The following is a 25444-nucleotide window of genomic DNA, read 5'->3' on the forward strand; positions in this document are numbered from 1 at the left end:
ATTGCAGGGAGAGGCTGTTATAAATGAGAATTACTAATATAGATCACTTTTAAAGGTATGATTAAATCACAGTATGGTCAGAATCGTGCTTTTGTGCCAGAATGGCTCTGTACAGCATCATCTAGTTAGAAATCATAGACCTAAGTTATATTTACTTCACTGGAGATTTCTCTCCCAAATTAAATAGCAGAAGCAGAGAGCTCTGGAGGGAGATAGGTACAACAAATCCATAAACCAAGACAGAGGTCTTTGAGAAAATATGGAGTTTCCCTGACTGCCGTATAAATCATAATCTTTGAAAACCTCAGCTTTATGGAAAAATACTATTTCATTTCAGTTCATATAAGAAGCCTATAATATATTCTCCTTTAAAGCTCTTGATAAAAACAGTTGACAAAATCATCCAGAGCTGTTTTATGATGCAGCCTACTGCATGAAAAGCAAAATAGGGAGCAATCTGCTGTTTTAATTACATGCTCAAAGCAAATGCAATATCTGCAGCTTTAATAAACATTGACCCTTTAACTGAATGTGCCCTACAAACACATTAATGCCCATCTGGGAAATAATCCAATGAAATAATCCAATCACACCAACAGAGAACGACTGTTAGATTGGCAAGTGAGGGCTCATACACTTTGGTCTGTAGCAGGATATTCCCTGTTAGCTTGTTGCCAGAGCTGTGGACTTTCCATAGAATTTTTCATCTTTATAAGCAACTTGAAAACCCAGTTGACATGAGATGAGTCAAACKGCCATCACTGTGAAATTAAGCCCTCTTAGGTTACACAGTTATTAGTTGGCAGAAAAAAAAAAAATGCAAACTCAATTTCTCTTTGCTGGCTTCACCCGTTTCACAGAGGTGCTTTTTCTCTCCCAGTGAAAGGGGGCTGATGTTTCTACTGTTGGCCTCCTTATGTCTGTTGTATGTGGGCTGTGRTACAGAGAGAAAAATTAATTCAATTGAGGAGACTCTTCAGAAAACTGATTGAATCCAGAAAATCTCCCAACTTCCAGGAAGGACCCAGTTCAGCTTAGAAACAACCAGTAACCTTTGAGACTCAGAAAACATGATATGCAACAAATAGAAAGGAAATTTTGCCCCCTGATGTTTACTGCCACCAGTTATGCCTAAACTACAATGAAAGATTTAAAACTTTCCAATTTTAATGTTACAATGGCTAGCAAAGTCATAGAACTGGCTTGAGTCTCACAGCTAGGTTAAATCTCTCTGATTTAACTGTGGTCCAGCCAACTGATATTAATTATTGTATTAATTTAGAGCCACTGCATTCTGATAGTTATCAGGAAATTTTGAAGTGCACAGAAGGACTTACATACATGCTGGCATAAATACAAAGCTGACAAAAAATAAGCTAAAAGGAGAGGAACAGGTAAGTGAGTGACTGGCCCAAGATTGGAGAAAGCAAGCTTGTGTTTCTGTTTCCTGCCCAGATATTCTGCTCATTCAACCTAAAAAGTCATGAGTTTAAATTGCATGTGTAGGTCCCTACCTATTGGTCAATGGAATGAGGTTTTTTAAAAAAATGATTGTCTCCAAAGGAAAAAAGTGAGATCAAACTCAAGCTATTTGACTTGTATCAGTTTGGGACTGCTAGCAATCTTTCTATTCATATTAGGATTTTTGTTTGTTTGAATGTTGATTTTAGACACCAAGAAAGCATTTAGTTAATTCCTCTAAGGTCTTGAGCAACCAGCAGAAGCAAATAGCTTTGTATTCATTTCTAACCTTAATAAGCAAGGGTTTCCATGAAAGTCAAACACTCATCAGCAAAGTGTAAACTGTAAAGGAGCATTTTATTCCTACTACCTTTGTCTGAAACTGTGGAAAATGGACACACTGAAGACACAAGACCCTCTTTCCAATTAAAAATTCTAATTTGGTAACAGAATTGCACTGATAAATCAATTTTCTGTTGGAATTCATAGCAGTGTAATGTTTACAGTTACTAAGCATTAAGAGAGACTTAATTTTGCTGTATGTTGAAAAACAAAGCAGCTACAGGAAAACTTGAAATTTTTTACTAATTTTCTATTTTTCACTCTCACCCAAATTATTCCTTTGGGATATTTTGGAATATTTTATTTCTGCACTGTCCTGATAACACAGAATTTCACACATAATTTCCTCAGAGACACATCATGGTGTGCAATTACTAGAAATCAGGAATATATTACTTCAGACCAACTTTGTTTTGATTTTTTTAAAATTTCTTCAGGATCTGATAAAGTAATTTGCATTGTTGAGAGACCAAATATTAACAGTAGCCATGCGACACCCTTCATACTTAAAACCCAGACATATTTATGCCTAAAACAAACAGAAAGTAGATTCTGACTGAGAGTCTGCACACAGAACCAGGCACAAGAGACTTCAGAAATTAACCTTGATAGCCSTTATCATCTTGTATGGGACATTCCCATGCAAATAATGGACCGTATCAGTTTAAGACCAAAAGTCCATCCAGAAGTGTAACAGCTCTYTGTCAGTGACCAAATACAGATATCTTGGTAATGGTGTAAAAACAAAGCCAGAATRTGCCACAATGTTTTTTCAATACTTCTCCACAATACTTTTTCAATCTCCAATGATTAGTTATTCAGCTAATTCCTGAAGGAGAGATATTATCTTTATTTGTGTATTATCTGGTGAATTTTTCTTCTGTTAATTAGCTTTTTGAACAGCTGTACAATTTTAATATCAAAATATCCTGTGGGAAAGAGTTCTACAGTATAACTAATTTTGTTAATTTTCAACCTACGTCTCAAAAATATAATTTGAACTCTCACTTGCTTTTGTAACAAAAAAAAATATTATTGACTATCTTGTCCAGGCCATGCTGGTTGTGAAAAATTAAGTTGACTCTCCCTGGCTAATATTCCCAAACAATTTAGTTGCGCCTATTATGGAAGCTATTTAATCTCTGATCACAGCTATTGTCCTTCCTTGAACCTTTTTCTAGTTCTGCCCTGTCCCTTCTGGGCATGAAAGATAGGAGGGCAGAGCAGAACCCAACATGGTATTTAAAAGGTGGATATAATCTGACATTCTGTTTTGTTCTCTGTGTAGTAATCGTTTCCTGCTCTTTTATTGGTAGCATTGCTCCTGCAGTGGTGGCCCAAGGACATATCAAAGCAAGCAACTTGGAAGTAGAGGTAATATATTTATCAGAACAAATAAAAAAAGAAAAAAAATGCTTTTGGTATGTGTTTTGCAAAAGGGCTCATATGCTGAAGAACAASTGTAATACYTAGAAATTGTTTCATTTTGTAGTTGCYTCTTTGACTTTTACTGAACATAGAACTGACATTTTCACAGAATTATGTATTACATATCCAAGACATTTCTTGTGTTGAGCTGCAGCAGGACGCACAGAGTTGACCCTGCACGTAAGTTAGGATTATTTTTTCCACATCATGTGTTACTTCCCAGAAATCAAAATAATAAAATGATAGAATCATTAAATATGCTGAGTTGAAAGGGATCCATCAGGATCATTRAATCCAACTTTTGGCTGTGCACAGGACACTCCAAGASTCACACCATGACCCTGAGGGCATTGTCCAAATGTTTCCAGAACTCAGACAGGCTTGGTGCTGTCACCACTTCCCTGGGAAATTTGTTCCAGTGCCCAACCACCTTCCAGATGGAAAAYCRTTTYCTGATACCCAACCTAAACCTCCCCAGCTGAACTTCATGCTGTGTCCTTACATTCTGTCTCTGGTCACCACAGAGAAGAGATCAGTGTCTGTCCCTCCTCTTCCSCTYATGAGGAAGGTGAAGACCCCAAYGAGGTTTCTCCTCAGTCTTCTCCAGGCTGAACAAACGAAGCAGCCTCAGTGCTTCTCACACAGCTTCCCTTCCAGACCCTTCACCATCCTCACTGCCATCCTTTGGACTCTCTATTAATGACTTCTTTATGTTGCAGCACCCCAAACTGCCCCCAGCACTTGAGGTGAGGCCACCCCAGGTCAGAGCAGAGCAGGACAATCCCCTCCCTTGCCCGGCTGCCGATGCTGTGCCTGATGCACCCCAGGACATGTTTGTCCCTCCTGGCTGSMWGGGCACTGCTGACTYATGTTCAACTCGCCATCAGCCAGGACTCCCAGCTCCTTTTCCAGGCTCCTCTCCAGCCCCTCATTCTCCAGTCTGTACCCACAGCCAGGATTGCCCCATCCCGGGCGCAGAATCCAGCACCTGCCCTTGCCAAACTTTATATTCTTGGTGACTGCCCATCTCCCCAGTTTGTCCAACTTTCTCTGCAGGGTCTCTCTGCCTTCGAGGGAATCGACAGCTCCTCTCAATTTAGCGTCCTCACCAAACTTCCTCAGTATCCCTTCGAGAATAACCATCCTGCAACCTCAGAATCCCTAACTGAAATGCTTGCAAAAAGTTATTGTCAGAATTGCCATTTTCCATCTCTTTCGTGTAGAGGTGGTTTTCAGGACGATAGTAGCTCAGCSATATTTCATCCCCGATTTCCTTTAGATCCTGGGTAAATACCATATGGTCCTGGCAGTTTGCTCCCGGGGGGGAATGTGTAGTGCTGACTTGCCCGCTGGGGTTAAACCACCATAATTTGTTTTACAACCTCTTCCACAGACAGCTCAGTTTAAAAAAGGTCTTCAGCCTCGTCCTATAAAGGTGACTTCTGGAGTGTGAATTTCTTAGATCTACGCTGAGGAAAGAAGAAAGAATCCCTTTGGATTTTCTGCTGTAACTCCTCTCTCATTGACATGTTAATTGACTTCAATGACTCCTAGGGAGGATCCCCACGCCACAGGRCTTTGAGGAGTTTCCTCTTAGTTTTATGCGTTTAGCAAACAGTCCCCAAAACATTCCTTCCTGACCTGTGTTTGGTGTAATTATGTTTAATTTGCCGGGTTTTCTTCCCTTTTGCTTGCTTGGACATACTCCAGTTTTTTAAAGGGTATTTTCTTACCTTTTTCAGCATTTTTTTCCACATTTTCTGTCCAAATTGAGACTGTAGAACTACATACTTAGGTGGAAAAAAAAGATAAGTGCCTTCCGGATATCATTCTTTTAAAAAACCTTTACAAACCCCTCCCCCCCCCCCAACACATAAATGTTTCTTTAATTGTCTTTATATTCTTTATTGCTTTYAAAAGACTGCTTTATTAGTTGTTTTCCTTTTTTGCCATGTCATGTACTCACAGTCAGTTTACTTATTTTGCTGTTCATTCTTTCCTGTCCTCTGAAAAATTCCTGCTCATAATTTGGTATAAATTACTACATTTCTTTATCCTTTGACTTTTTTATTTTCTGTCGGCTGAAATCTATGGAGCACATTTTTAGATTCAACTATGCCACATACGAATTCCAAATGCTTAACGTCAGGTAATTGTGATTAACATGCAACCATTAATGCATCAGAAACAAAATGTRTAATGTAAGCAAGATTTTTTCTGAGCTGCTGCACAGAGTTAAAAGTATTTGCTGCGACCTACACACTTAAATGAARATCAATAGGTAACTGTGAAATGAAAATACCTCGGGGAGATTCAGGTTCTACTGAGAGCGTTCTCTTGGGGGAGAGCAAACATTTCAGGCAAGAACAAAAGCCATTGATTGAGAGCAGGAGAGAGAGTTCCAAAAGTTCTCTTTWGGAGGCTTATTCTGTCCTGTAGCGTTAGCACCCTACAGATAAGCATCAGGCAAGCTGAAAGTTTTTCTTCAATTGACTTGGCCACAGAGAAGAATTGCTGTCCTAAGAAAACATGTATGAAATGCCCAGCCTAAAATGACTCACGTACTCAGAAGACCTATAGATCTTGCCTTTATCAGAGACACAGAAAACAAATTTTCAGAGGATGGAGTGTCTGAGATGACTGATGTAATGAATTACCTAATCAATTTTCTGCTGAAGGACAAGGCAATTTCCTGTCTAGACTATACTGTAGAAGTGCTTGATACTAATTTTCAGCAAGCRAAAGAATAGCTGTCTGYGACTATTTTCTGTTCACACAAAGTCTGCAGAAAACGTTGCAAGTTTTTAAAAGTAATACTGAGCTGACTAAAAGGCAGAATACACAATAAAACATAACATCCTGCTATCCTCAGTGCTTCTGTTGAGAGCAGACAGTGTTTCTGACTTATCAATTGAAAAAATTGTGATACTAAAGTCAACCTTGCCTCAGGTCCKCTTTTACGATCTCAAGGCTGCTGAACTGTGATACTCTCCTGTCTGTTATACCAAATTAATAGAACTATTCGTGAAATAAAATGCTTTTTGAAAGTAAAGGTATCAAGTTTGACTGATAGGTTGCTTCCCCTGCTCAGCCATTTTTGTCTCTATTATTAAATTACAWTTTAAAGGACAAATTAAAACAATTCATTTTGTTCCTGAGCTGGATTTGTCTCATTAAATGTACCATTACCTTGCAAACAATTTCATTTCTTTGATTATTTGTCATATGCTTGTTGCCACTGTATTTTTTTTACTGAATACTTGCTACATCATAATTACAGCGGAATCACCTCTTCAATGTTASTGTTAGTAATTCCTTGAAACAATTAATTCTTTAATTGCAGCACTTCCATGTATTTTTATTCATCACATATGTTCGGCTAATGGCATAAGAGAAAAAAAAAAAGGCTTTGAAATGACAGAGCTGACTTGGGAGCACTGCGGTCTTATTTAAGGGTATGGATACTTGTCATGGTTTCCCAATAGTTTATTTTGTTCTGATATCAGGAGCTGATTTCCATCTATCAATGCAATAAAAGAAGAAAATTTTCAGAGAAAAAGCCAAAAGAGAAATGTTTGCCTTCAATTTGAGGCTGAAGTACTGAGTGGTAGAAATGCTCTGAAATTTCTTTTACATATTGAGAGTATTCAGTAYCTAGAAATAGATGCTAAATGCTTTTCAAATTAATCACACTACAAAGTGGGTGGGGTTTTTTTTGGGGGGTGGACTGGGGAGGATGAGTATAGGGTTGTTTTATTTGGAGAATTTTTTCATAAAAGCACAAAGACATAAACAACCTAGGCTGGAAATGAAYGTCATATGAGATAAACCAATAGGTTTTTAATTTATGAGCTGCATTTCTGTGGGAGGTTTCTTTTTGGTGATTCAGTAGATTGTGTTTCCTTGCCTCTGCAATAGTTTGATTTCAYAATTACAAAAAAGGAATTTCCACGTCATTGTAGCACCAGGAAAAGAAAAGAAAATAGAAAGAAAAGGTCACTTGTTCACAAAGGTTTTGAAAACCTATCCTGAAATTTTATTTATTGCTATGGCTCTAYAGGAAATCTGAAAGAATTTTGCATGACAAAATGTGGAGCTAGTTGAGTTAGTCTGTAGGCACTAAAGTATATAAAGCACTTTACATGCCTAAGATAGAAACAGTAATACACTTAACTGAGCAGAGTTAACTGAGTAATACACTTATTGAGCACATTTTTAGCACTAAACAAATACAGATCTTATTCCTNAAAAAAAAAAAAAAAAAAAAAAAAAAAAAAAAAAAAAAAACCCAGCAAAACTTTAGGGATAACTGTGCTGGAATGAAAAATGTGTATGGACTTCAGGATTTAAGCCCGTGTTAATGAACAGATTAAATATCCACTCTGGAGCCACTGGGAGTACTAGGACAAAGCTGTAAGACCTGTAGCTCTCACTATCTCAGCACAAGCAAAGAAAGTGAGTTTCTGACTGTAAAAGTATTTTCTGCAGCTCTAAAGATCAAGTTAAAAGAGTATTTAAGATTTTTCAAATTTAATTACTATGTTTTATGATGACAGAAGGAGTAACATAGGCTGTCAGCATACATCTTGAAATTAAATCTGCATGCTACGTAAAATAATACTCTTCCAGTTCCACGGCACTGCTGTGGACTTCCTGAAATGAGATACGAAGGAATAGCACAGTTAATCATATTCTGATGTCAGAATACAATTAACTTCTTTTTCAGAAGAAGAGGTGAGCATAAAAATCAAACTTTCAACACCACTTTCCTCGTGAAAATTGTTTCCCAGTTATAACCTTCCTGTAAAAGAGTCAGATCACACTAAAGAAGCACCTTTACACATCTTGTTCTTGTATCACAGCTGCAGGAATGCTGGTTGCTTAGTGCCAGAATGAGTGTGACTGCAAGTACCTGTGGAGCCAAAGCTGGACTATAGTCAACTAGTACAGCTCAGATTTCTACCCATCTTCAGGCCAAATCTATTCAAGGCAAATTAATTTCAAATTTTAGAGTTTATCTGCTTCCAAGTCGCTCAAATATTATATCAAAGYGCCTGCCTACTAATGCAGGGGTGACACAGGCATTTTAAAATGTGCACAAGAACACACTCCACACACTGAACAGAGATGTTAAAAATATTCTGTTGTGTAGACAGTAGGCAAATTGATTGGCAAGTCAGTTCCAGTGACWTCTTTGCATTTAGCACATCCACACCCTGACTGGGCTTGGAGGCAGCGCGAGGGCAGCTCCGTCATTCCAGTGGCAATGGTATATTTAGCAGGTTATGATCATAAGAAAAGGTTAAACTTTCATTTTTCTTGTGCCTTATGCAGTACTTTAAATCTGATGGATTGAGCACAAACATGAATCAGAGCAGCAGTGTGAGCAGACACAGTTACACTGGAGCTGGGCAGGGGGTAAGTTTACATCAGCTGAATCACTCAAGAAGGAGCCTCCTCTTCCTCTCCAGGCACTTGGTCCTKGCCCCTTGACTCTCCCAGCACCAAGCTGGTGCAAATACTTCTGCCATTCATAGATCCAGCAACAGATTCCAACTGGAAAAATAGGCTTTTGATGCTGAGGTGGGATACTTTTTTTAATCCAGGTCRTTTCCCATATGGTTCCCATGCACAGCTGTGCAGAGTCAAGAGTTGGCACTGGAGCCGAGGCAGAGGCACTGCTGCCACCCTCAAACCACCACCTGAGGGACAATAGATAGATACCAATTACAGAAAAACCTGCCAAAACTGRAATTACATATGATATTTCCCATAACAGCAGAGAAAATCACTGGAATYTCTCATCTCAGGCTGCAGTTATGTGGTTGGTATCATCAGACTCCTYATCTCCAGGCTGGCATCACCAAACTTACATCCACAGGTGGAAGGCTCGTGAAACTGCCATAGGAGAACAGGCATGCATCACACACACATACACTTTCCACAAGACAACAAAACCATACAAAACCTCTCTGAGGTCTGTGAGACTCCATAAGAATGTTGGCAAAGWATTTCAAAATAAGCTGCAGTCACTTTAGACTTTGCATTGTGACTGACTGGTTGCAACTTTTTTGATTGTTAAAGGAGGAAAAGCACAGCAATTTTTGTTGCCAAAAGCCAATGCAATGTTCACACTTGACTGTCATTTCCCTGACTGCATCATGTTTTATATCCCCTCTGCACAAAACAGCAGCAGCACATTAGGTATATTACAACAACATCTCCCTTCAGTAAGAGGGAATACATTCTTGTATTGCATAGGAAAAGTCTGTGAATGAGGCTGGTATAATTAACATCCAGTATGATGATAATATTTACTAAATAAATAAAGAAATTAGAGAGTAACCAGTGCATTACTGTGTGCACAGRTCTTTTCAGCCATCATTTCATTTTATTCTGGACTAGTTATTTTTCTCTCCTATGTTAACACAGTTCTGTGTCTTTTTCAGACATTTAGCCTTATGCAGACATGTACATTTYATCCTGATGCCAGTACAGATGATACTCGATGATACCAGTATAGATAGCAGTAGATGATATCTCTGGGCCAGATCAGAAGCTGAAGGAAATTGGCTTCAATGTATCCCTGACAGTTTRTACCAGCTGAGAAACAAGATTGCTYTCTATGTGAAATGGACTTTCAAAGACACATCAGAGCGCTTTTATAAAACGGCCTCAGTTTCTTCAGCCAAGAATTATCTTTATACTCCCCCKCTCTCCAAGAGGTGGTTTTCTACTTTTTCTTTCATTTGTTCTAACAGTTAGTTTTGTTGATCTTTTTCTCTTCAATTTTTTTTGTGATATGAAGTTGAATTTTACTTGCCATAAAGTTTGTTTGGGTACTTACATTTAAAAAATATCTACACCTCTGCAAATAACACACATGTACCTAAAATGTGCACACATTTTCGYGGTAGCCTACAGGATCATTATACACCCCAAATAGTTATAAAGAATGCCATACATTGAACGTGAAATTACCTAAAGACCAAAACCACCTGAATATCTGAAAAAAAAATTATGTTTTTTACTGTTTACTGACTTGTGCGTTGTTACATGAGAGAGCCATTTCTCAGACACAAGTAATTATATACCCAAATCCTTCTGATTTCTGGATTTCTGAAAAATGTTTAAAATGCTTTAAAATGCTTTAAAATACTGAAGTTCTCCATTGTACTCGAGCACACATTAAACCTTAAGCATCCTCTCAAGGCAACCTCTCTTCAGAAGGATTCTCAAGAAACATGGTTTAAGTACATGTTAACAACTGGTTTGCTGACAAGAGGATATAATCCATTAGGCCCCATCTTTTACTGGTTGAAGCAGTAAAAAAGGATATCATTAAAAGCAGTGAATACTCAATTACTCTGTTAACCTCAGCGCTTTGAAACTCAACTGGGAAAAATTCTGGTGGTACTTAATTTTATGGTAAATCTTCACTTTTCCCTTCCATGTTAAGGACATGTAAAACACTTTTTCCTTCCATGTTAAAAAACAATATACCRTATATTATGAAATAAAATTTTTACTCTCATTTTCTTAAATGCAATTTCATTTTAAAAAAGAAAAAAGAACCCAACAATCTACAAGGAAGCTTCTTTCCCTAAGAGGTCTAAAGCCTCTTAAAATAATTAATAATATGAATTTTCTATTATCTTTGTTGATCATATCTATTAAAACAAATTTTGTGCCATAGCCTGTTTGGAACAGAATGATTAATCCTGGGTACATTGGCTGAGATCACCAATGCAAACTACTCTGATGGGACAGCACCATCTATGACTTGAGCACATTTAAAGTCCTCTGATAAAAAAATGGGGTGTTAGATTAAATAATACTTATGAAGTGCCCTGACTGTCTAAGATGAAATGTGCACATACTTTTTGTTATTATTTTGAACAACAAAAAGCAAAAATATTTACAGAATTGCAAATAACTGCTTGTTAATCAAGAGATTAAATTAATGAAAAATAACAGGAATTTATCGTATTTAGCCTGATCTATTAAAATTAAATAGACTGATATTAATATATGAATGTGCTTCTTTCACCTCTGGGTGTATGAATCTGTTTAATGTACAGAATACAGAGTCATTTGATGTTTGTCTATGGCTACATCCAAAGGACTGTTTGTTAGTCTGCTCAATGCATTCTGCTCCAGCTTATAAAAAATCAGGTCTCCCCTGCAGATCATGTATTCCCATGTCCATTTTTCCTCTCCTCACATGCCCATTTCAAGGCTTCCCCTGAGAGTGACAATATGCTTTTACTGAAAAGCTAATGGACCATCACATCCTATTGTGTAAATTTCTCACCATTCTTTGAATTCTTCAGGATGAAGGTGAGGATAGCTTTAAAGCAGTCTGCCTGTAAACCTGCACTCTTATCTCAAAATGGACCATCTGTGCACCTAGATTCCGAGACAAACACTTTTATTTTCAGTTTGTAAGTTCTTCCAGACTACATTGAAGATCTAGCACTAAAACTTCAACACTGTCTCTCTGTGAGCTACACCATTTGTGCTTTGGCAACCTGTGCCTGACACCAGATACCACTGATGTGATCTGATTTACCATGATGTGTATGAGATGCAATAGAGATTGTAACCAGAGAGAAAGGAAACCTTGCTTTTGTCCACATGTCCACTATTACACATGATCTGCCAACCATGGAGCAGGTTATTATACTGAGTTTAAACTCCCAAATACTTTTTTCCTAGAATTTACACAACATTTAGTCAGTGCAGTCTACTAGACAAAGCACCGTTTTCCTGCCCTGGACACAATCTACCTCTAGTGCGAGGAAGATCCAAATAAAAGTAACCATTCCTAATATTCACTGTAGAGGGAGAAAAGGTCTACAATTGTTTTTCTCAAAATACCACAGATACCTTTTCATCTCTTTTTTATCTCTGTTAGTTTGTAAGAGGGAAGAATCTGGCAAAATAATGTGCAATGGCCTGCAAAGTATTTACTGCCTGTACAAAAAAATTCCCACAGAGAAAGTTCAGGCTTTCAAGAAGAAATCCTGCAGGAAATAGCTCCTTATCCAGCCACAAGCACCACTCACAAAGTGAGGCTCTGTTGCTAAAGGGATCCAACAGTACAGAGAAATTTATCTTTTACAGAGATTTTCTTACCTCTTACTGTTTTCTGCAGATCTGTGCATTTTTTTAGTGTATCTGTGRGTTAAAGGAATCTTGGCACTCACTGTATCAACAACCCAACTCTCAAGCTTCGCCTCTGTTATCTAAAACCCATTTTCTAACTCTAACCTCGCTATTTATATATATATATTGATCCTATATGGGAAGAAAAATGGCCAGTGCAGTTTCAAACAGCACAAATGCTCCTTTCTTTGATAGATTAGTCAACAGAATAATAGATTGCAATGTAGGAATTTTTTTTCCCATGGGTTAATTTGGCTCAGTTGTGTTCAATATTATTAGAATTGTTACCACTGCACCTGATGTATGGCCTGTGATWTCTCTCTAACAGAGTGCCTATCGTGTGTGTGTACGTGTGCATGAAGACTGGCTATTTTATCTACTCTTCAAAGAAGCTAAAAAAATACGTGTGGAGTGCTGCATTCCTTGCAGCTGCACAGAGCACAGACTCTTGTTTAGTCCTGAAATATTTAGAAAGGTGAAGTCAATAGAAACTTTAACCTTCTGAGTTTAAGAGTCTTGATTTCACAGGTCCGTTTCTTGTTAATTTGGTTTGAAACAGAGCAAAATTACGCTGTTAACCATGCTGCAACGCTGCTGTTGAGATTATGTGAGGGTTTGATGAGCACAAGTCTTGTCCCAAAAATCTTTCATCAGCCTATAGCTCTAGTAAAACAAAGTTTAGCAGTGACTTTCTACCATTATATTGGAAGCATGCTCTCTCTTGTGTGTTTTATTAAAATAATTTGCAAGAAAAACTAGCTTCACACACAGAACTTCATTGCCATCTTGCTCATGCCTTCTTTTGTCAGCCCTTGTTTTTCCTCACACTACTGGAACACATTACTTACATTTTTTCAACAGTTTGAGTTTTTCTGAGATAAGATGTGCTTCAGATTTTGAGTGGGAAATTAGTTAATTAGGTATATTTTGTTTTTWAAAAAAAAMCMMYKSKTTTTAATCTGGTTTTATGGACATCTCTCTTCATCTCTCTTGTAATCTGCTGATTAGKGCTGCCACTTTAGTTCAAAAAAGGATGCCCGAGGACACCAGTTAGTTTAATGTTTAGGCATTAAGATCACTAACATTCACTCAAACTATCCTCTTAAAGTCTTTGGCAAAAATCTTTGTTTTCCACAACACTAAGCAGAATCTGAAAGTTAGGTGTTCCCTGTCCCTAATTATAGCTTTTACAAATAACGTTTGTTTTCTGGAACTGTRTCTAATGCAAGYAAAAGGCAGAGAAGAGACAGAGTGATCCCTCTAATTACATCATTAGCACCRTCAGAGTGTTTACCTGGAACGTAGGCACAGCCTGGGTACAATCTTGATCTGCATGGAAAACTGGCAGCTATTCCYGCACTTGGCAGTTCCAGGATACACACCACGCCCCTGGCAGAAAGGCAAGGAGTGATTTCCCATCACTGACTCCTTCCCTTRCAGCCCAGTAAGTCAACACACCTAAGAGGCACGGGAATCTTTCATTCTTGCTTGGCTGTTGGTCTCTTAATTTATCACTAAACATATTTTTCACTAGGTTTATGGGGGTCTCCTGTTCTCTTCTCTGAAGATTTTCCYTTGTGCACAGATATGGAAATGTGATGAATCAGAAAACATTTTGCCTAATAAAGTGTCCATAGACCTCTTAATCTTGGTGGGCTTCAAGGGGCTCCTTCAGTTGCTSTGTGGCCTATGGTTAATATATTTATTTGAGAAACTGAAACCAGTTTCTCAAATAAACCAGATTCTTCAAATTACTGCTTCAGCTCAGGTAAAGGACTGATTTGTACTTTGCTGGATGCCCCCATGATCTGTGCTCATCGAGTCCCTCTGTGAGCAGGGCTCTCAATCTCACAATTCTCTGCTGTGTTAAAAGTCACTGAAAATTACAGACTTCAAATTTCTCCAGGAAGTTATGAAATGTTTTGGATGTCGTGTTGCTCATCATAAGCAAAACCTTTGGGACCCGAAACAGGGTAGCAATAAAAACAGATGCCTTATGTTCCACACTCTCCAATAAAAACGAGGTAATATCTGCTTTGGAAAGGAAGGATTCAGAGGGGTAACCTGAGACCCTTTGCTCAGGAGCACAGACAGAGATATGCTGTTATTTGGTAAGGTCCAATTTAGGACTCCAGAGCAGTSTCACTACTGCAGCAGCTCCCAATGCAAATAAGCTTCCTGACAGGGGACAGGTGAAGCCACAAGAATAACCACATGCTGTCTCTCCACAAGCCTGTTCACAAACTCTTTGGCAATCCTGGACTCCTGGAAGGTGCACTACACTCCTCCTGACCTAGGCAAAGCCTCAGTGGAATATATTTGAGTCATGACTGGATCAAATTTCTCTCTGTTGCTTTCACTGTATGATTTTGTCTCAAATGTAATTAATGAGAAAATGACCTATACTCCTTCTCCCTTCTGTAYGTCTGGGATAATATCCAGACCTATTTCCTTTAGCAAATAACTTTGCAGAGGGAGTTCAACTTCCTTGTTTTCCAGATTAACTCAGGTTAATTAATAACAAATCCTTAGTCATTAAACTAAGGATAATTTCTTAGGGAAAAATCTCCTTTTGTTTCATCTCATTCTTTTATCATTGTCCAAAGAGAATTTTCATTTCATAATGACAAACCCCAAACAATTCTCTTTTGATTAAAACCAAAAAATCTTGCCATACTTATTCTCATAGTTCCGTCATTCCTGCAAAGCTCTACAGGTACCAAAACCAATCCCCAAATCAGTCTCAGTCTCAAAAAATAAACTGAAATTTTCCCCTTTCACGTCCCCCTTTCTCCTTCCACAGACTGAGGACTACTCGTATGCAGCTTTTTGGAGCAACCTATAAGTCAGGCCTTGAGAGATCTGAATCTAGAACTTGTATTTAGAAACAGCCATTTATGTGAGCCAGAACTTTTAACTTCAAAACAGAGATTTTGCCTTACAATACTTTTGGAGGATCACAGTGAAGGAATACTTGTGGAGTACTTCAAGTGAGTAGAAGTGTTTCAAGTYGCCTAAATTGTGATTTCACTTCAATAGATTTAGTGTCATTTGGCAGTTACTGACAATCTAGGTATTTAACCTGTCTAGATATAACACAGACAAGGTCATATTAATCAGAAAGGTAAATAGTGAATTTGATGTACTAGAGGGACTGCAAAACTATTAGTGACTCAAAGATGCCAGTCTCATTTCAAGTAACTCCAGTTCCAGGAATCTCCGGTAACAGGGATATGACTGCACCTCTGATGGGTAAAACTGTGTTTGTGAGGGTGGATGATAAATTTTATGTTAAAGCAGTCTGTTTCCCACCACAGTGCAACTTCATGTTCATGTGAAACAGAGCCCTRTTCCTAATGTCTTTATCCACAAAAAAAATTCAATCACTTTGCATTGATTGCTTGCTCCGGATTCCCTTTAAAAAGAGGCAGTTAGAGCTTTCGATTTTTGTGTTTCCTGTCATGCACTGAGGAAGGTGAGTGAGGTTTGGGACTGCAAATACTTTCAACTGCCTCAAAGCTTGTAACATAGGAAGTGAGGCAATTCRCGGGGCAGAATACTTTGTACTCCTGGCAGCAGTATCTTTCCTGTTTAAAGCTGCCTTGTTTGCAGAAGGGCCACGCATGGGTGTACATGAAAGCAGCCAAAGCTGCTGTTCACAAGGCTCCTGAAATACATTAACCTTGCCTTGGAATGGGGCAGGGATTCAGTTTAATGGTTACAGCAGGAGCAATGAGATTCTTGAATTGAGCTCTTGCTTACATCAATATTTAACTTCGAGGMAGGCTGGAATTCAAAGAGATATTGCTTTTTCCCCCTTGTTGTAATTGGTATCATCCTCCTCTCCCAAGATACTTGAAAGTTGTAACGAGAAATATTTAGATCCCTCTTTCCATATTCATTGAATATACTGATATTATATTTTATTAAAGAGTCTCAAATAGCTTACATCCTCTTCTTAATAACYCTATGCATTACAAGCTTCTGTTTCCTCAAGCTACAGACAAATCCTATTACAGGGAGTAGATTAAACTGGGCCTTGACAGATCTTTGCAATTCACTRACAAAAAAGGACAAGTTGTCTTACTAATAAGACGACACCACGATCACACTAATATTATGCATCTCAGTGCTCTCAGATGCAAAAACTTTTATGCGAACCCCCTCCAGCAGGCACATTACCCAAATAAAACCCAAGCAATTTTCTTCTAACAATAAGCTAAACYATCTAGTAGAAAGAATTACTTCAGTTTCTTATTGTACAAGAAGGAGCCATCAGTCAACAGCTGCATGCTTGATCATGCCCTCTGGCTCCACATCCGCAAGGGACCCAGCTCATCCAGATTTTCTTCTGCCACTGTGAATGATGCGTATACTTCTGTGTACAAACATGAGCCCGGAACAGAGGGCAGAGACAGGGCTGAAGGCAGAAAGCACAAAGAATGTTTTGTTCTACTTTCTCTTAGGCTCCACAGTGCAGCAGAGGATGGACCTCTGATGATGAATACAAGGGAAGAGAATCACAGCACACAGAAAAAACAGTTGTGCTCTTTATAATGCTTTGAGCTCTCTAATAATACCTAATTTACAAGGATTTAAACCAACATTTTATTTAATCAACATTTTATTTAATCAAGTGATCTGGTGCTTGCAGTCAGAATTTACAAGTGGACATGTGCTTTCTTCAAATGGTTTTGATGTGTGCAAGGATAAAGGAAATTGGTGGCACCACCAAGAGACTAGCAGACCAGCTTTTAGGGCAGTGGTCTGAGAAGAACTGGAAGTTCTGTTATCCAGGATTTTAGGATTTCTGTTATCAGGATTTCCTGGAGGACACCCCTGATAATTGGTAATCTTTGATTTCTTGGATATCAYTGCAGAAAAGTTAATAAAACCCTAAATAAGATATACTTCTGAGATTCTGGTCAGACTTTCTTCATGTTGCTGTTAACTGAATAGGGCATAAAATACACACAGATGGAATTATTTCAGGCAGGGATTATGTATTATGGATGGAAATTAAAGGCATAGTAATGAACCTTCTCCATCAGTATAAGCCCCTTCCTTTGGAAAATTTTGAGATGAGTTATAGGTGTCAGGTAYTTTGTCCATGGAGCTCCCAGGATACCCAAGAAATCTCATTTCTCCAGGCAGTCTGAATGTGCAGCTGAAAGAAGAATCTACTCCTTACTGAGCAACAGTAAATTTAAAATCTCTATTAACTTATCTATTTCTGTATCTTTATCTTTCTAGAGTTACAAAATGGTACAAAGTGGTCATAGCACTTTCTTTACAGACTAAAGTGTAAACTATGCAATGAAGACAGATAGAGTAGATCTGCTTCAGGATAAATATGAGAGAGAAAAAAATAATTCAAAAAATTTAATATATTTAAAAATTACCATATTCAACAGGTAGGGATGAATCTCCAACAGGAGTATAGATCCATTTATTCTGTTCCTTTTGATTGCTATTTGGTTTTGCTTTGCAATAGACTGGCAGAAAAATTATCATTATCAAATGCTAGTCAATAAAATTTGGGGCAGATATATAAAATCTGAGACATATATGCAGCAGTAAAGCATCCTGTTGCCAGATCCTTTTTGTTGCATTCAAACTCATAATGTTTAGCCAATTATAATTATGTTTACTATTTAAACTGGCAGTATCTTAGGTTTGTTATTCTCCCCCTCATGGTAATTGTACTTGAGTACAACTGATTTGAGTTTTGTCCAATATTTTTTGTCCCTGATCTTTCTGTACACTTTTTTAAAAAATAAAACATCACATAAAAAAGTCAGGAATTCAAAGTCATGGTTCCCATGGCAACATTAAGTTTCTCACGTTGCATTGTACATGCACTAAAAATAAACATGTAATGAAGTACTGTATTTTGTATGTCAAGGGGAGCAAGTGAATAAAGCCAAGTGCAAGGTCCTGAATGTGGGCCAGGACATCCCAAATACAGGTGAGCATAGAATGGATTGGGAACAGTTCTGAGGAGAGGGACTTGGGATCCTGGGTGATGAGAAGCTCAACAKGAGCTGRCAATGAGAGYTTGCAGCCCAGAAAGCCAATTCTGTCCTGGGCTGCATTAAAACARGTGTGAAAGKAGGTGATTTTCCCRCTCTGCTCTGCCTCATTGCACCTCACATGGAGTACTGCATCCATCTCTGGTGCTCACAACGTAAGGACAAGGACCTGTTGGAGCAGGTCTAGAGGAAGGCCATAAAGATAATCTGAGGATGAAACGTCTCCTCTGAGGACAGGCTGAAAGAGATGGGYCTGTTCAACCAGGAGAAGAGAAGGCTTTGGGGWGACCTTACAGCATCCTTCTGGTACCTACAAGAGAGCTGGAGAGGAACAATTTACAGGGYYRTGTAGTGWTAGGACAAGGARTAATGGCTTSAAACTGAAAAGAGTAGGTTTAGATTAGRTAWTAGGAAAAARTTATTTCCTAATAATGGGTGAGGGYGGTGAGGCAATGAAACAGTTTCCCAGAGAAGCCCTGGATGCCCCATCTCTGGAAGTGTTCRAAGCCAGGTTGGATGRAACTTTGACTAACCWGGTGTAGTGGGAGGCATCCCTGCACAGGCTGGGGAGGTGGAAATCAATGATCTCTAAGGTCTCWTCCAACCAAAACCATTCTATGATTCTGTGAAGCGACTGCAGCTTTCATTTTACTTGCCTGGGTTTTACAGATTGAAGCTCCCAGCCCCAATATAGCAGAAGTGTGTTTTTTCCACTGACACAGATCTATAACGTGGAGCATCTATTTACAGCGAGCACATACCCAATGYGCCACATGGGCAGCACTGATCTGCACCAGCTGAGTTTGGGACCATCTGTGCCTGCGCATTTGGGCTGTGCTGAGTCTGCAGAGGGGTAGGGACAGCACGTTCCTGAGCAGCACACAGACATTCTGGGGAGTTCCCTTGCAGCTTCAGCAGTGCCAGRAAGAGGGGGCAGGGGTACCACAGACCATACCCAACCTGTCATTGGCATATCATCACAAACACCAGCAGGACCTGCAATACACTGATAGGCCAACCTGCTTTTCYCTACATTTTGCAGCCCTCTGGCAATCTGAAGGTATTTCTAAATAGAAAATATATATAAAAAATAATTATAAATTACATGCGAATCGTGACCTACAGTGTCTGGAAGTGCAAAATGAGGAATAACAACATAAGCAAAGAGCTTTCCTTCGTATTAGGAAAGGAAGAAGTATTTTGTATATACCTCTTGTCTTCAAAGGAACCATACAATCAAGAGCTTGTGGGCACAGAGAAATCTGCTTCTGAGATATATTTCCTCTCCACAGAATGCAGAAACCAGAACCCAAACTACATAAGCAGTTTCAATACCTGTTTCATACAGCATGATAACTTCTATATGAAGGTATCCTTAAAATCATCTGGGTGTCTGATGTTCAGTCACTGAGACACTGTTTCCTTTTACATCCAGAAAATGACATGTTTGGTGTCCTTCATCTTAGACCAACCATCTCATCTTTGAAGGAGGGGCTGCTTTCTCAAGCACTGAAGATGCAGCCTGAAACACCACATGCCTCTAATTCATGACAAGTCTCTCAGAGGCTGTAATGCTACTAATGCATCCCATAAATCACATTAATATAGCTCTGTTTGACCTGAAGTTACTAAATAAATATTATCCCATTTAAAATAAATGGATATTTGAAGAGTAACTGTGGCAGCCCAGAAAGAGGTGAGTTTAGCTTAAAAASAAACAACTCTTTGGGTTTGAGGTTGGCTTTTGTTTGTTTATATTGTTTTGGATGATTCTAAAAAACAAAGAAAGAGATAAAAACATGCATGRTGTAAATACCTGCAGTAAGGATCATAGACAGTTGGCAGAAAAACAGGATGTGTTTGTGGAAGAGGACAGGGAAGCAGTATCTCTTGCATTTTTTCATGTGCTTTGGAAAGATGCAATCCATACATACCCTTCACTTTCCTATACCRCTATTTTATTAAATTAGTTTAGCATAATGACTGCATGTTAAAAATATTATTCCTGTCCTACAGAGTAGAAGCACTTTCTGAACATTTCCATATGAATGATATGATGTTTGGACGTAKTTAATTATATTTCTTTTCTGAAAGTAGGCGTGAGTCCACTTGCTACAACTCTAACATGAAACAAGGGACATCTACATGTTTAATGTCCAGATTATTTAGAGGCCTCTGAATTTGTGAWTGTGTGAGATTCAGAAGCGTGAAATCCTTTGCAATGAGTCATCAGAAAAGAGAACTGGCTTTAGAGCTCTTCGTGATTTGTGCTTGTGCTAACGATACTGGGCAAGCCTCTCCCAAAATGTTGTGTTAAAATGACACAGTTGTGAAACAACACATGTCAACAGAAAAAAAAATCTGCAATACTGTGACCAGCTCAACTTCTCACCTTCTTCTACAGTAATTCTAACACTACTTCCTGTGATACAGTAATTCTCAGCATAAACTCCTCAGTTTTGGAAAATTCATTACTTTTCACAGTCTTTGTCAGTTAATTTACTTAGTTAAGAATTTTGTGCCTTCTGTGAAGCCACTGAATTCACTGGCCAGGTTTATGCAATGGTAAATATTCAGTGAAAGGTCTATGTCTGCCTGGTGGGCATGTCTATTGTTTCTATACCTAAGGGGCCAAAAATCAGAGGCTTTTTTCCCAGAAAGCACATATCACATATTTAGCACAGTGACATTCTATGTAAGAAGCTCAACTGGTATATCTGAAGTTTTACTGATGATTGGCATAAGTTTTCAGGAAACATAATGCTACACTGGCCCCCCAAGAGTGTGTACCTCAAATGAACTCAGATGTAGAAACATTTTCCCTTTGCCAAAGAGAAAACTGTGATGGCAGCTGGATAGCAGGGCTGTTTCACACAGATGTTATTGAAAGAAGGGTTTGCATCCTAAATGCAAATCAACATATGGCATACTAGGTACAATTTTATTTTCCTATCTTTACTGCTACTGTCTAAAGTTATTTATTGCTGGCAGGACTGAAAGAGGAACAAGCTAGAAAGTATTCCACAGCAAGTGCTGTGTAAGACACAGGGATACACTCTCTTTCAAATGGATGAAGTATTTTAAAATACCCTGGAATTCTACAAGTCCAGTGGCCTGGATCACATGTTCATGCCCCACCTGCTTCCCTGAAAACTTGGTCTGCTTCAGGTAACTGTCAGATAAGAGGTACCTGTGTGTACTGCAGTGAAACAGAGAACACACAGGTATCTTCTGCTCCTGTTTGGTAGCAGATAGTGAGAAGTGATGGTATCTTTCTGCTCCAGTTAGCTATGACCCCACAGAGGTCCATGTATGTGGTCACTTCAGGAAAATAAAATAAAAAAACCCATGAGAATATCTTTTGTTAATCTGCTCTATTCTTTTAGCTGTACAAATCCTATCAGGCTAACTGTAAATGTAAATCCAGTGTAATTGGATGCATTTTAACACTCCTCATCTAATGTTTTTTCCCCCTCTGGACCAAGGATATTCCCAGTTATGAGGGAAACACAAACACAAAAGTCTATGTAGCTAGGATGTTTCAGTGGGTTAAGGCAGTGTGAACACWTGACACACAGAGCCAGGTTTCTGACAGGACTAATAAGTCAGAACTTGTCTTGTGATTCCCTAAACAATTGATTAACCACAAACAAAATACCATTTTAACAGCCTTTGCATAGTATTTTAGAAGGCAATTCTCCATCTGCTACTCGCCCATMACTACAGTGTMGACCTCAGCTATAYTCACATTTTCACATGTCCTGTTCTRCTYCTAAAGTACTCTGTCATAAGATATCTTTTAAATCATTTGCTTTTCTGCTTATCTCAGGTGAACTTCTCCCGACTTTGCCCCTTGGGAATTATTTCATTGCTCTCTTCTTTGCTCTGAGGCCCACAGTCCTTACTGGACATCCAGCTCCAGTGTAGAAAAAAGCAAGATGCATCTTCCTGCAGCCTTTTCAATTTCTGTTCTTAGCTGCCATTGCATTTTGTTCCAACACTCTGGAAAACCTGAGAAGATTTCTTCTTTTCCTTTGATYCTCATTTTTTGATCCTCATTTTTCGATTCTTGTTTTTCAATTCTCATGTTGTTCTCTATTTACTTCCTCCAGTGCTCAATCTCTTAGTCCCAAGTTCCTTGCAATTCCTAATAGGAAAATGTGGGTAGGAGAGCATGTGCTTATTAATTCACTGATGCTTGTCCACCTTTAATTCTTCTGTATGCTTAATTCTTTCTGTATATCTAACTCTCTCTCATTTCTCTGTAGTTCCTGGGGAATATCTCATTTTTCATGAGATCCATGCCGAGAACTACTTATTTTAGTTCAGATCATCTGATTCTTGCTAATTACTTAAGGGAAAATGATCATGTAAGAAACACCTGGAAAGAAGTACAGATGAACTACTGGACCCCAAATGAATATTTCAGAATATTATAAATGAGCAATGTACATTTGTGACATGTCAAATCTAGTAATTATGTAAGTGCCAAAGTTAGATCCTTTTACAAAAAACGGGCTACTACAAATGTTATACTTGTTTCATTTAAAAGTACTTGAGGAAATACATGTTCTTTGAACCAAATACCGAGAATGAGAAACTTCTGAGGAAGAGGCAAGTTACAGAAACAAAATTCCAGTGYTGAGAATTACCTGCTGTTATAGAGATTCAAACTGGAGTAATGAGGTCATTAATTTCATCTTTCTTTAGTTTCTATTCTATGCTTTCTGGGTTTGTTTTTTTTTTTTAATACGTATTTGCACAGTGCCTAAATGTAAGCAGGTACTTCCATAAAACAGTTCACTGTTAATAATGGATATCTGAGGTGAGGCTAATGTAGAGAGAAGAAATTACAMACAACTCAAGCAGCTAATATGTTGACTATTAATTAACATGAGTGATTCATTCAGTGTTGCAGCCAGACATAAAACCAGACTGAAAGATGAAAGGGCAATTTAGAAAAAGGCTATAACTTACACAGTTATCAGCTGCAATATCTGAGAACTCGAATACCAGYCTAATTACAGCTCATCTGAAAGGTATCAGGGCCTTATCCTCTACAGGAAGTATTAATAGAAAATTACTTGCTTTTCAAAGCCACTAAGCCCATCTGCAGGTCCCATATCAGCTCCTGCCAGACATATATCTCTTTACACATGGGTGGTCTGTCATATGATGATTGACTCAATCTTGACAAGAAAAAGGATAGAAAAATTATCACKTTGTGCAGATATGACCACTTGTGACTTTGGCAGGTGAATCAGTACAGATTGCCCAACACCAACTTAATTGCAAAAGATAACATTTTCCTCAGTTCTCCCATTTTCATGAGCACCAGCCAACATGCTTATCCTTTCTGTGTTAGCTAATCCCCTCTCAGCTGATGACTCCTGCCATATTTTGCCCATTGGGACCAGCCATAGGTAGCACTAATATTCAGAGGCACTGAAGCTGGGGAGCATTCCTTTGCATGGCAAAGCAGTGCTGAGTGGTGCTCTGCTACACRGAGGCAGCTGCTCCCAGCGAAGGTATTTCTCATTGTCAGCAAGTWCATCACATTTCCATCCTTATACTAAGGTGATCTGAATGTGTGTATGTTCAAAGGCAAATCATAAACTGTTCTGCCAGGACAGTGGCACCCTGAGCAGAAACAGTGATGAGCAGCTGGTTTGAATACCAAGATTTTACCAAGTTAAAAAAAAAAAACAACTTTTGCCCAAGATTAGGATATGAACAAAATTACGTTGGATGATAGTCTGTTGGACCATGGTACTCAAGCCAATTCTGAAGTGAGTCTCTAGTATATTCAAATCTCATCAAAGCATTATTTTGAWTTTTTTGGTTCCCTCCCCAAAGGTTGGCCATTACCATCTGATCATGGTACTCCATTGAGGTGTTGTGGGTGGCCACAAGGATTATTTTTAAACTTGCTCATCTTGAGTCTCCTGCAAAGGGAAAAATCTCTGTTCTTGCCTTGTGAACATGGAATTCACCTGAAACCAAAAGCAGGAGGTACTACCACCACAAACGGAGCCAATGCTTACTCACATTTATTTACAAAACAGATACTTTCCAAAAGTAAGGCACAGGAAGGAACACAAACACTTAGTTACAAGATCAGTCTCTAGGCTATGTTTTAAAATAATGTTTCAGTGCACCTGAATGTCATTGAAGCAGGAAAAAAAAAAAGAAATCAACGAGTACAGCCTCACTTGAATAGTAAAGGAATGGCAGATGTGGAATCTGAGCATTATAGCTACAAAGCAGAAACAGTAAGTCTCTCAGTGTGGGACACTTTCTTGTTTGTGTTAATTATATTAATTAGAATTAGAACTTCCACCACTCCAATTTCTTGCAGCTGTGTGGTGCTAGCTGCTATTGTCAGCACTCACGACAAATRCTCCAACAGAGGGCACCAAGAAAATTACTTACAATCTGAACACCCACACAATCCTGTCACATTGGAAAGACTGCAGACAGCATAACTAATAAAGTTATTGTGCTATTTTGAAAGAATAATAGCATGTTTGAAGAGACCATATTAACCCTGTTGTAAAGTATTGATTGCTCTCTATAGTAAAGGAAATGAAACAACAAAGACATAGTGTTTTAATTCTTTTCCTGTTTGCTCTTGCTRGTTTTACTCTTTTTCAATTTACACCTATATTTGAGAACACAGAGAATGTATCACCTATGGTTCACAAAGGCAGTTTTATTTTCATAGACACTTTTTCAGCAGTTTGAGGTTTTTAGGATTGTAGTTCAATCCAAGCAAGTGGTTGTGAATATGAAAGAAATTCTCGTCTCTAAAACTGCTCAAATCCTGTTTATCATGTTTCCTTCTCTGTGAAAAAAAAAGTCAATTAAAATGTCAAAATATGTCATCTGATTGGTTCTGGACATTTCAGTTTAGACATGTAACCAAAAAAGGTATAATTATCATTTCAGTCTCTAATGAAATGCTCTAGTTTCATAGCAGTACGTTACAAACAAGCAAAGCAAGTAGTGTYTTT

This window comes from Malurus melanocephalus, unplaced genomic scaffold (genome assembly GCF_030028575.1).
Source record: "Malurus melanocephalus ecotype Western Australia unplaced genomic scaffold, MMel_1.1 scaffold_29, whole genome shotgun sequence".
Lineage (NCBI taxonomy): Eukaryota > Metazoa > Chordata > Aves > Passeriformes > Maluridae > Malurus > Malurus melanocephalus.